The following is a 12,016-nucleotide window of genomic DNA, read 5'->3' on the forward strand; positions in this document are numbered from 1 at the left end:
CCTGGGCCGATCCCGAAGATAGTGCGATGCCGGGCCGCCCGCGGCGGACGTGAAGCAGGCGTTAAGCACTCCCCTCCCCATGCGTGGGCCGATCCCGAAGCTCGTTCAGTACCGGGACGACCCGCGGCGGAGGTGCAGTTCGCCATTAAGGGGCCCACATACAGAGCTTCGTTGGTTATCCTTCCTCAGAGTGAAAGGGCACTGATTTTTTTTTTTTCCGTCAGGTATACAGGCGGTGATGGTACTGCGCGCAACGCGTTCTTCTGTGTTATCGGGAATTGGACTGCATCTGGTGCATATAACGTCATTGCTGCTGATGCAGAGAAGATGGGTTGTAGCACGGAACAGCCAACCAGGGAGAGGAGGATGCGAAACCTTCATTTTGACTGCTTAGAAACGGGCCGCTATGCGCATGGGACGCTAGGCCGGTCGCCGCTCGCGCGATAGCCTTCAAATCGCGCTAGACTGTACCTTACACGCGCGTCAGTCTTGACGGCCAGCGCTGAACCTTTCCCGCAGTGCATGGGTTCGAGCAGCCGGCAGAACAACGCTGCTCTCTCCCCTATACTTTTGCCACAGTTTTGGTCGCAGCAGGTCATCGTGGTTGCAGAACCGCGCTATATATCAGCCGTGTACGCCTGTGCACGTTCCCTACCACGAAGTTCGATACAGTGCATGTGCGCATACGTCGCGGAAGAAAGAAAAAAAATATATATCTACTTCAGATAAAGATGTGATTCCGGCCCGTTTCCTTATGTATATTTTTTTTCCTAATTCCTTCGGGGTGTGTATTTCGCTCGTACCCGCACGAAGCGATAAACCACAGTCCTCGGCAAATGTCAGCTCGTCAGTGCGCACTGTCATATTCGCTTTCGCTACAGTCACCACCCACTGTGCGGATACACTGTCAAAGCGGCGACCACGCGTACGCAGCGTCGCAGCATCGCGCGCGTTCTTGCATTCCTGGTTGGGCTCGACGTGCCCCTGGGCGCACAGCTGTAGTGTAACACCGCGCGCATCGGTGTCCTTGTGCGCGATACCACACTCGGCGGCGACATGTTGCCTTCATCGAGTGAAAACACCCAGCTACGGTGCGCAGTCGGCAGCTGTCATCCTCTCTGAAGCGAAATGGAGTGTATATTTCCAGCAGTGCGAGGCCGCAGCTTATTTTGTGCTCTCGAGCGGCATATATAGAAGAGGCGACGAAATGATCAACGGCGTCTTCTGAACGCTGCGAGTGGTGAGTTATCGCCGACGTACTACAGCTCTCCCCTGGCGAAGCAGCCCGCACGAAGCTTGTATTTTACCCGTGGCTGCATTGCCACGAGCTGGTGTATGAAATGCTTCGTGCGGGCTTCACGCAACAGCTTCGTGCAACTGAGTTGTATGTGGCCGCATAGCAAGTTGTCGAGTGACCAAGGATTTACATCTGCGCGAAACCTTCAACTTACTTTATCGCTCAACAACTTACTCTGCGGCAACTTACCTGGCTTGATCTATCAATGACGTCTGGCGTGAACGGGCCCAATGCGCTCATTCCTTCGTTGCGTTCACGTCAATGGTTATTTTTAACGAGCCAAGCGTACGCTTCAGGTAAAAGGTGCATTTCTGAATAAGGGGTTTACCGCCTGCCGGACGAAGCTTCGTATACCCGTGAACGAATTCGCTCACGAATAGAATGCTTAATGTGTAGGTATACACACGCATAGAGAGGAACACTTTGCATTTCGACGACGCGCTATTCGCGCCGGCGGGCATAATTTGTCCTGCCACAGTCGGCGATTGACCATTTGGTTAACTGTGATTGTGTTGCGATGGCTCGTCAAATGGAAATAGGTCTGCGTTGAAGACGTGATTCAACACTTAAACGTAAATTAGGAGATACGCATGAATAGGATTTGGTGTGCCAAATACTTTTACCTCGTAAGTATAGGAAGGGCTTTCTCAAGAACAACGCGCTGCAATACCCGGCATGCATGCACGCGTACCGACGGTGGTTTCGCGCTCTGTCATTTAGCCGGCTCTAGCATTTCGCACACGGCGACGAGAAGGCACCGCGTCGGCATTCTTCGCGCCATCTTCTGTCTCCCCGGACCCGCACATAAACGTCAATAGGTTGGGCAACGCGCGTGCGTGCCACTGTCGCCGAGCCGTGATCTTTTCGGCCGTGACGACGGGCGACGACGCGACCTGGTTTCTGCCTTTTGTTTTTGTCCTCGCTTTTTATTTTGCCGTACCGCATTCTCTGTGCGTGCACGTTCGAGCTGCAGGTGACTTGGCTGACTGCGCGTCGGGTCTCTTGCTCGGGGGCGTCGCGTTTCCGAGCCCATTCATGGAACGCGGTGAAGAATCGCGCGGCGGCCGTCCGGCTTGCCGCGGAAAGGGATCTCGGGCGGCATGCATGCGCATTGTGCGATGCTCGGCATCTCCGCCGGGAGTGGAGGGGGGAGAGCTGTTGGGGGTGGCGTCACGGACGCGGCGGCTGTACACACACCACGACGAGTGGCCCAGATTTGGCCAAAGCGCCGCCGCTCGAGTCGGCTTCGGCGCGCGTTGTTTGTCGCCGGTCGACCGAGGCGCTCGATCCTTCCGTGTGTCCGCGCGCGTTCGTGCGATGGTCTCGCTGGCGCATGCGCGTACAAACGGCTTTCGCTAAGCAAGTTTTGTCACTCATATAGCCTCTGGCACACGCTGCTGGTACAGGGATAGTGTTTTGCTGTGTATGGCACACAGAGTACTTAGTTTCTGGTGGGCAGATTCCCCTGTTGGTCTCCTGGCCCTCGGCATCGAAAAGAAATTGCTGCGGAAATATTCCAGAGTTCGCGCGCCAGTAGAAACAGCTGATCAAAATGTGCGAATTCCACGCACTGTGGGAATCTATGTAAGCGAAGTTGTGCATCCTCTTTCTTTTCATTGACGATAATTAGCGGTGATGGTCGCGGAAAATGTGTAATTTCTTCAGCGTTTGGTCCAATACGAGAGTGGTGAGTTGATGCTAAACGTTGCATTGCGTGCACCACTACTGTTTGTCTGCGTAGTCATTGTTCAAGACCTCTGAGAGTTGAGCATTATCATTGCCTAACATTGCACATCGCATCGTGGCGTAGGTGTTGAACTGTAATGGAATTATGGGACTGTACGTAATTCAGTTATTATAAAATTGTACGTACACATTGTGTACATTCGCGGTGTGCACCACATTTCGCTGCGTAGCGGAGACACTCCTGTTCCGCGCAACGCTTCTTTCGAGCCTGGATGTCCTCCACGCTGAGTTCACGCTTTGGAGCCATTTTGCTGGTGGGTGTTTACGTGCCCCTTCTACATTCGTGGCTGGCACGCTGTTGAGGTTGCCAGCTTCAAGCGCTCTCTTTAGGCTGTGGACGATTGCAATGTTTACGCTATCACAGCCCAGCGCGCACCCTACACAGCCCAGCACCTGCATTTCTGTCGTATAGGAAAGCAAGCACAGCACGTGCCATACGCGCAGACTACGCATCCCGGCCCGTGGCGGCGCTGGGTAGGATGCGCGGAGGCGAGCGCCATCTGGTGGTGCTGCAGTGAACACCGCGGCAAGACCATCGCAGCAACGCCCTGAAAGTTGAAAGTTGGGAGAAGAGGCAAAGAAAGTTTCGCCTTAAAAATGCAGTGTACGCGACTTGCTCGTGCGCCCGCAAATATGTTCCCCCCGTATGGCACCTAATCGTATAGCAGTGAGTGCTGGAAAACATGCCTGGCACCGTGTTACGCGCGAAGTTCTAACGTACCTCACCGGGATGCGTGAAGCTCACTGCGCGTGCGCGTATTATGCCGCTTACTCCGCAGGTCATCGTGAGTACGTGACGTGGCAACTCCCAGACCGGCCGCATCGATTCGAATTTGCCCTTGCTGCTTGCTCCCAGTTATAACAGCAATAAATACATATTAAATTTAGCCAGCGTTAATCCACCCTCACGCTGTATGCATTGTGTATCAATGTTAGTGATTTTCCACTGTTTGGCACTGCTCAGCCTAGACAGACGACACCGAGCCGGCAAAGTGTTTTGACTCACCTAAGACATCGCACCACAGTATTAACGTTCGTGGTGCGTTGGCGATGCAGAGCGCCTCTGAATTTCTAATTCACTTCTTCACTTGATCCTACGTACGCTCTTGCACGGTACGCGATGGCGGTATGCTAAAACTTCATTTCTTGCATGCCTACCGCTCTTCCGCAAAGGGCCGGCGTATGCGCAGAGGGCCTAACACATCACATCTAAGTATCGCGTATTATGGAAAGCGATATCCCTCTCTTGCTGCCGAAATGTTCAGCAGCTAGTGTAGCAATAAAGAGGGGGGCGGGTGCGGGGATGTTGTGCACAGCGTACGAACGTTTCCCTGTATGGCACTCAAGCGTGGCGGGGAGTAGACGTATAGTACCGGAGCCGTGCATGGGAGGGGGGGGGGGGCGTGCGCCGTAATAAAAGCCGTGCACGCAAACCCCGCTGCGAACATTCTGCATACGCAGCCTTCTCACTGGAAATGTGGGCGCATGACCGGCGAAAGCCTGTCTTCGATGCACGCAGGGAACTTCAGACTGTAGTTTATAAAGGTCCTGTTACGTGTACACTAGGCCAACACGACACAGATTTCGATCTGCCGACTGTCGGTGACAGCGTTTTTTCCGTCGTGTCGGCGCCTCTGTCACACCAACGCCGACAATCTGCCGACGGTCGGCGGAGAGCTCGGCGTCGGTACGGTGTGGCCGACACGAAGGATAAAACGCTGTCACCGACAGTCGGCAGACCGAAATCGGCGTCATGTTGGCTTGAATGAGTCTTCAGGTGTTTTCTACAAGTGGCCCAGATCAGCACCCTTACATGAGTCTATCCAGACGTCGACGCAGCCCTGACGCCGACCGTTCACGGGTCAACCATGAAGCTTCCCTCAGGGGACAACGACCATGCGCCGGATTATAACTGTGGGGGGTCACTGAAAGCTTACCGTCACTGAAAGCCCACTAATTGATGAAAGGGGTCAACGTAGAGGACTAGCGTGGGAACTGCGTCGACTTGAGTTTCCCAGATTGTGACGTGTTGCCCCGTATGCGGGGGGCCATGGTGCAACATAGGAGATGGAGTCATTGGGAACGGCGCGACATGGGAGGGATATTAAGAGCGGTTCGACGATTGATTGGCCGAGATAGTCATCAGATTGTCTAGTCATCTAGGGAAGACGACTGTTTTAAAGGCGATGAGCTTTGGTGCAGTGGGTGTGCGCTGACGTGTCCTGATGTGAGCCCAGTCATGTAGCATGCCCCTACACGGAGTGGGCTTCCGTATCCGGAGCCAGTGTAAATAATGTAAGATAATCCTTTTTCCTTCGCTCCTATTCGCGGACGCACTCATCCCTGTGCCTGAAAGATTCCTGGCCTAAACGCTACCCAGAGCCGCAACAGTCCATTGGATCGCATAAACTTTCGCGCAATTACATTTCCCATAGTCAAATGGCGGCGGATAATACCTAACGCCCCCTGAACACAGTGGCGCGAAGCCGTCACTCGCCCTTGTAGCTTACGCACGACTCCAGGACAACCCCTGAGTCAGTGCAGTGCGAGGGCTACCCGTGTAAATTTTTGTTTCTTCATTACAAAGCATAGTAATGTTTCGTGCTGTTGATGTGCGTAAATAGTTTCCTGTTACATTACTCTGCATTTGAACTGTTTACGGCTTCTTTTTGGCTGTGTACCTGGTGCTGAAACAGCCTCCTGTAAAGTGCGTATATATGTACGCCAGTCTGGCCACTTTGTGTTGCGTGTAAACAGTCGCCACAATCCTCCAGTGAAGGGTTCCTTATATTGGCTCCGCCAATAAAAATAACCGTGCAAGAAAGGCTCATTACGCGTTCCGTACGAAACTCGACATGCGCCGTACGCGTCGAGCAACTTGTCGTGGCGTTAGTCGCGTAACCAGATACGATACGGCAGTATGCGTGCAGCTGGCGCGGCGAGAGCACGACCGTGCTCGTAGCTGCACTTCTTCGCACGCGCGGCCCACTTCGACTGCGGACTCTCGTTGAGCGTCGCGGTCTGTGCGCGTGTGTCCCGATTGGCCAGAGTCGTGCTCTCGCGTTAACGAACTCAGCGCCGCGACGTGTTGCGACTCTCTCGTCGCGCGTCCCACCTGAATTCGGTTCGTTTGCGAGATCGTGGCGCGAAGGGCGCGGACCGGAATGGGGGCCCTTGATGGAAATGTCTACGTTTATTTTCGCGCATTGTTGTTCGGCCGATTCCCCAACGCTTGCAGTCAACCGTATCCAGAGAATGTGCTCGAGAACTGCTTTATGAGCTGCTTTGCGTAGCATATTCGGTGCGTGTAGCAAAGTGTTGACTTCACGCGTGAGATATATTTTCGACGTGTCTTCGTCGCGACATCTGTTACGCGCTGCTCCGTTATACCGCACTTCGATCCCGACCGCCGAAATTTTCCCTTGCCACTCACGATTTAAATTGACGCCTAATAAAAGTAATACAACGCATGAGGAGACATTAAAGGAAAGTATTAGGTTGAGCTTGATTGAAAGTTTTGGCTTCTCTAATGATGAATTCGTCATTCGGTCGAAGCGAGAACAGAGCTTTTGTAAGCGGGAAAATGATGAAAATGGAAAATTGTAGTGGCGCCACCTGTTGTGGACTGCGGTACCTCTCATCTGGCGTCGGTACTGGCTGATTCAGAGCGACATAGAGGAAGGTCACGTGGATATTACGTCATCTTGCGACTTTTGGCGAAGGCAGTTCAAATTGGAGTATAGCAGCGGAACCTTCGACGTAAGTGTGGCACGTGCCCGATGCTTAGCTATTCTGATCTATTGAAGCCTCTGTAATCTCTATGCACTGAGTTAGTACAAAAATATCCCCTAAGCGTGTACCTGTTGTGTATCCATTCTGTAGTTCAACGAAGATATTTTTACAGCGAAGCTGGTAGGGGCTATATTTCCTCCGAGATCGTGTCCGTGTGTAGACACACAATCCCGAAGATAATGCAATGCCGGGCCGACCCGCGGTGGAGGCGATCCAGGCGTAAGCACACCCCATACGTGGGCCAATCCCGAAGATTGTACAATCCCGGGCTGACCCGCTGCGGAGGTGCTGTTCGCCATTGAGGGGCCCACATACACAGCTTCGCTGGTCATCCTTCTTCACAGTTGAAGGGCACTGAGTTTTTTCCCACCCGCTTCGACAACTCTAATTTTATTACTTGCGTTATAACTGACGTTGATGTAACCAATACGTATGAACTTGTCCTTATGACCTTTGCCTTTGTAGATAAGGTTCATCTTGCTTTCACGCCGCTCGATCAGAATTTTCTGGTTTAATCACGTACTAGGTGGCACTAGTCAGCTGTGCCTTCTTGCTAAACCCAGCTGTTCGATGAGCACCCGTACAACCCCTTGACTCTTCCCGTGGTGAAGGCCCTGGCGGTAGCCTATGTTTAACTCTTACGAAATATGCAAACTGCTATTCATCCGTGCTGCTTCTCATTGCCTCCTCCGATATACTGCGGGTGACTGATTCATCTGGCTGCCACAAAGCGCGACAACGAGGAAATGTTAGTTCGAATCCAATACTAGTATCGTTAGTCAGATGGTCCGTAGCGGCGCCCATTGACCAAAGCAACGGTGAACTGCAGAAAGAGGCCTGACGCGAGTGGCCGCTGCTATTGCGCGAAGGAGAACGGGACGAGATTGTTGACGGAGGGCCCAAGTGTCGCGAGCGGCTGCTCTGCCAGCGGCTCTTCTTCTTCGCTGGTGGATTAATAAATCCTCCTCCGCCGCTGCAAGCAAGGCCGCGCAAAGGACGCCCGCGGTCGCTGCTTTCGCGGCGAGCGAGTGTCGTGGATTTTGAGCCTTGACTCTTGCTCGCCTTTGCTCGTTCGCTCGCGCTGCGCTCGATGAGTGCTTGGACGCGTGCCGGCGGCTGGCGATTGTCCCTCTCCTCTCGCTAGGCGGCGCTCGTGTTCCTTTCGCGGCAGAGGCGCTTGTTCGTCACACGGTACAAGGGCTTGCGTGTCTATAATGTAAAGGATGTCCGTTCAGCGCAGCATCGATGACGAATGTAGAGCTATTCACCAGGCGCTGTCTCCCAGCTTGAGCACCTGGTGCTTTGTCAGTGCCGTTGCTTATTCAGCGTTTGTCTGGTTGTGCGCACGCACGCGCCAAACTGTGGGTGCCTACTGTTGTACTCGTGAAGCGTTCATTAGTCGGGAAATTAGTGCACCGGTTAATAAGAATGTTACGTTACGAAGAACTGAGAGATATAAAGAACCTGCGTTTAAATATAGTAATAAAGATGAGGTGATCAAGTATAGTAGTATAGTAATAAAGATGAGGTTAAAGTTACTCGATTTTCTGAACGATATTTTTTCTTAGTAATGCAGCTTTAATTAGCTGCCTTTAATTAGTTTTGTTGCGCTGCCACAGCGCTCAGAACGACATGTCGAATGTGCCGTTATATATAGTAAGAGCGGTCACAAACTGAACCACTCCTTGACCTCCAAATTATATTGTATACTATTCTGCACGCTTTTTTCTGCAGATATCCGTGCAGCCGCTTTACGCTGCCATCTTAGCACGCACCGCGTACCGCGTGCATGATGGAATCGCCGCCGCTCGATAGAAAACTTGCACGTTTCGATTGATAGGGCGTGGTTGAAAACTGCGAAATGCAGCAACCTGCCTCTGCGATTTTAGTTGAGGCTCCGGCGGCGGCACAATATAGAAAGTGCAGTATAGATTAATAGGTGTCAACGGCAGAGGTGCGCGTGAACAGCTCCCATCTGCGCTCTGCAGGGACGATATATGTGAATATGGAACAATGTTAGAAAAGCGAGACGAGTCGGCATATCGGTGTGGAATTGGCACATCGGAATTTCGTGACCGCTATATCGGGTCCGATCAATTGTGCAAGCATGAGCAAACTACGTTGCATCTGATATAGGGGGGCTCTGCCCAACCAACTGGACACTGTGCTTGTAAAAGCGCTCGGATGTGGTGGGCGGTGTACTTCCAAGAACGTCCATGTCCGAGCGCCTGGAAATCGAGCACTTTGTGGGCGTATATTGCAAGATCATTGTCCTCTATGGATATCTATTCATTCTCACCTGTCTCGCTTTCTGGCCTATACATTGATACCGTTGATAACGGTGCTATTCGTCGTGCGTAACAATAGTGCTTTACATTTCGGTCACCTGCTAACTTTGCACTTGTGAACGCCGAGCTATGTGCAGTGCTTCTTTAGCTAGCATGCTAAGCAAAGCTGGTCGTAGCCTTAACGTTGAAGCGCTGGCGTTGTGCTGAAATTGTCTACTAGCGAAAACAATGGAAGGTGAATAGAATCGGAGGACAGCATGACCCCTGAACTGGCACCTCGACGTTCCTTGCCATCGTGATCCCTGCACATATTTCAGTGGAAGGCAAGAAACCTGGTACTACTCAAGGTGTTATGACGATCAACAAGTCTTCCCCCACGTTCGTGCAATTAGCCGCTTTTATTAAGGTAACCTCCGGTCGATCCACGTGATGCAATCAACCCCTTTATTCTTTATGTCCTACACCCTACGTTTCTTCCCTCACAACCTCACAAACCAAGCGATCGCAGTAAGCCAAGAACCGTCGTTCTGACTTATGTTTCCCGCTCAGTAACGTGGCTACGTGTTTTATTCACCCCCCCCCCCCCCATTCTTTCTTAATTTCCTACGCATTACGACGTATACGTCAGCATCGTAACGTGTCCCAGATGCAAAACCTGCAGGGCAATTGTAACAGCGGCGTATATGAGAAAGCACATGCTAATCGGGAGAGCAAAGTAACGCGACACAGCGCGCGTTGCGACGTGGCATCCATTGAACCGGAATTCATATCCGTGCCGCAGCTGTTGGCAAGTGTATGCCCATTGCCGCCGCCGGCGCGTCCAGTTGGACGCATTCTTGGCGACGAGCAGCCGGTCGACGAGGGCCGTCGATAAGGCCAATTCGGGAGCCGCCGCGCATCCTGCCCGCCGGCTTGTGTGGATCGAGAAGCCGTCGGCGTTCGCGAAGGAACAACCCGGCGGCGCGACGCGCCGTCGCTAGGCTTATCTTGCGGAAGCCGTTGTTCCGGTTGACTCTTTCGCAGCCGCCCGTCGGGTTGCTCGATCGTACACGTTGCTCGATCGACGTGGTGACTCTGTCGTGTTGCAATCGCGGCGCGACTGTGGCTCGGTCTTTGCTTCCTCAGTCATGCCCGCCAACGACGTGCAGTGCACGGTCAGTGTGGCTTCTATGACCCGCAGCGGGTGACCTCCTTTGCGACCTTTGTACAGGAGCTGCCACCGCGAAATTTCTGTTCCATTTATTCCCTGCGTGTCACCTGCTCGTCATGGGTCGTTGGCCTTTTAGTGTCGGCGTGTCACTGCAGTTGTGGTGTTATTTGGGCGATAATTACCCTTTGAAGGCGTGGCCACGTCAGGTTAAGATGTCAGCGTGAACGGTCTTTTAAATCGCTGCCTGACGTACTGCTTTGTGAGCACTCTGGCGGAAAGCATGTAAGGTCGCACAGACGCACTTGGTGTCGGATGTGCTCCTAGACTTTCCCTAAGAGTCTGGAACGTCCACCGTGGTCTGAAGCAAAAGTAGTTGAGTGGCCGGTACAGTGGTGACTGGATGATTGTTCGGCGCTTACGGTACGTGCCAGCGGAGATATCATTGTAGCCTTATTTAATTGTAACATCCTTAGCTCCGTTAGCTCTAACTGTGGTATACTATAAAACAATTATTAAATGGCATGGCGCAGTGCTACGAAGGCAGTCTGAAACTGCGCCTCATAGCGATAAGCACAGTACATTCTAAGGTTGCGGCATGTAAAACCCCATAATTATAGTTTTCGTCGTGCATTCGCAGGCTCACCAATCTATCGACATGTAATGTAAGCTTCTATATAACTGTATAACTCGCTTCTAGCTGGACTAGTTGTTTCGTATCCACTGAAAAGACTGATGAGCACGAAATGAAGACGAAGGCAGGGTCTTGAACACATATTTCTGACCTTGCCTTCGTCTTCGTTTTGCACTCGTCAGTATTTTCAGTGCCTATATACTTTCCTGTTGTGCTGAGACAATTTCAGCTCTTTCATCGCATATTATAGCGCGGTCTTTTTCGGGTGCAGCGCTCAGGGGGGTACATATTATGGCAGATTATTCGCCAAAAGAAACGAAAAGGCACCGGGCGCCTTTTGCTGAGTGGAGCAGTGGCACAGGCACTCACTACAGAAAGCGGGAAAAAAGAACGTCCAAGGACACCTGTGCACTTATGAGTTGTGAATGCGAATGCATTAATGTCCAATTTAACGTTGCTGAGCGGTCCTTCGAATTTCGCGCTGCGAGCAATGTTTTCGAGTCTAGCTGCGGGGTATTTTTTTGTACAGTTTATACGTTAGCATGTTGGCTGTAGACCGGTATTTTTTGGGCGATATTGCTGAGAAATTACGGTGTAAGAATATTATAATATTCTTACGCCGTGTGAGAAATCGAGGACGCCGCATGCCGCCAACGTCCTGCGCGACTCGAGACCGAGTAAGCAGCAGCGGCCACCAATGGGGCATCGACGCGTCGCCGTATCTGCTGTGCTTGCATGTGCAGCAAGCATGTACAGTACTTGCTGCGCGGAAGCTAGCGAAAGGAGGGATCATGTTCTGTTAAAATGCTAATATCTTCCCAACGGTCGATTTAAGCACCCCTGGCCTCCTTGAAGTCGTTGGGTTCATCGAGAGCAGGGGGAAAGTAAACATGTCAGCAATAGATATTAGTAAGAGGCGATTGAAAGATTGGTGGAAGAAAGGTTGGGAAACGCCAAAAAAAAAAAGAAAAAAAAGAAAACGGAGACGTGCAAAAGCAAAGTTCGCAATAGGGGATCAGAAAAATTGGTTGTGGGAGTTCATATTGTGTTTTTTTTTCTTTTTCTTTTTTAACATAGGTAGGACGTTAAGCACTATAATAACAAGAGCTTGG

General features: G+C 51.8%; 1 protein-coding gene across 6 annotated transcripts in view; it reads left to right on the plus strand.

Moving 5' to 3' along the window:
- Positions 1–12,016, plus strand: part of LOC142585153 (beta-1,4-N-acetylgalactosaminyltransferase bre-4-like) — a 187,268-nt gene that overhangs the window by 136,989 nt on the left and 38,263 nt on the right. Inside the window, exon 1 of one of the 6 annotated variants that reach the window (XM_075695685.1) lies at positions 1,220–1,240. The exons of 4 other annotated variants lie outside the window; for them this stretch is intronic. The gene's annotated coding sequence lies outside the window, so the exon portion shown is untranslated. Of the gene's footprint in view, positions 1–1,219; positions 1,241–10,537; positions 10,694–12,016 lie in introns of those variants that run through there. One more of the 6 variants, XM_075695683.1, reaches the window with a different exon arrangement.

The sequence above is a fragment of the Dermacentor variabilis genome, chromosome 6 (genome assembly GCF_050947875.1).
Source record: "Dermacentor variabilis isolate Ectoservices chromosome 6, ASM5094787v1, whole genome shotgun sequence".
Lineage (NCBI taxonomy): Eukaryota > Metazoa > Arthropoda > Arachnida > Ixodida > Ixodidae > Dermacentor > Dermacentor variabilis.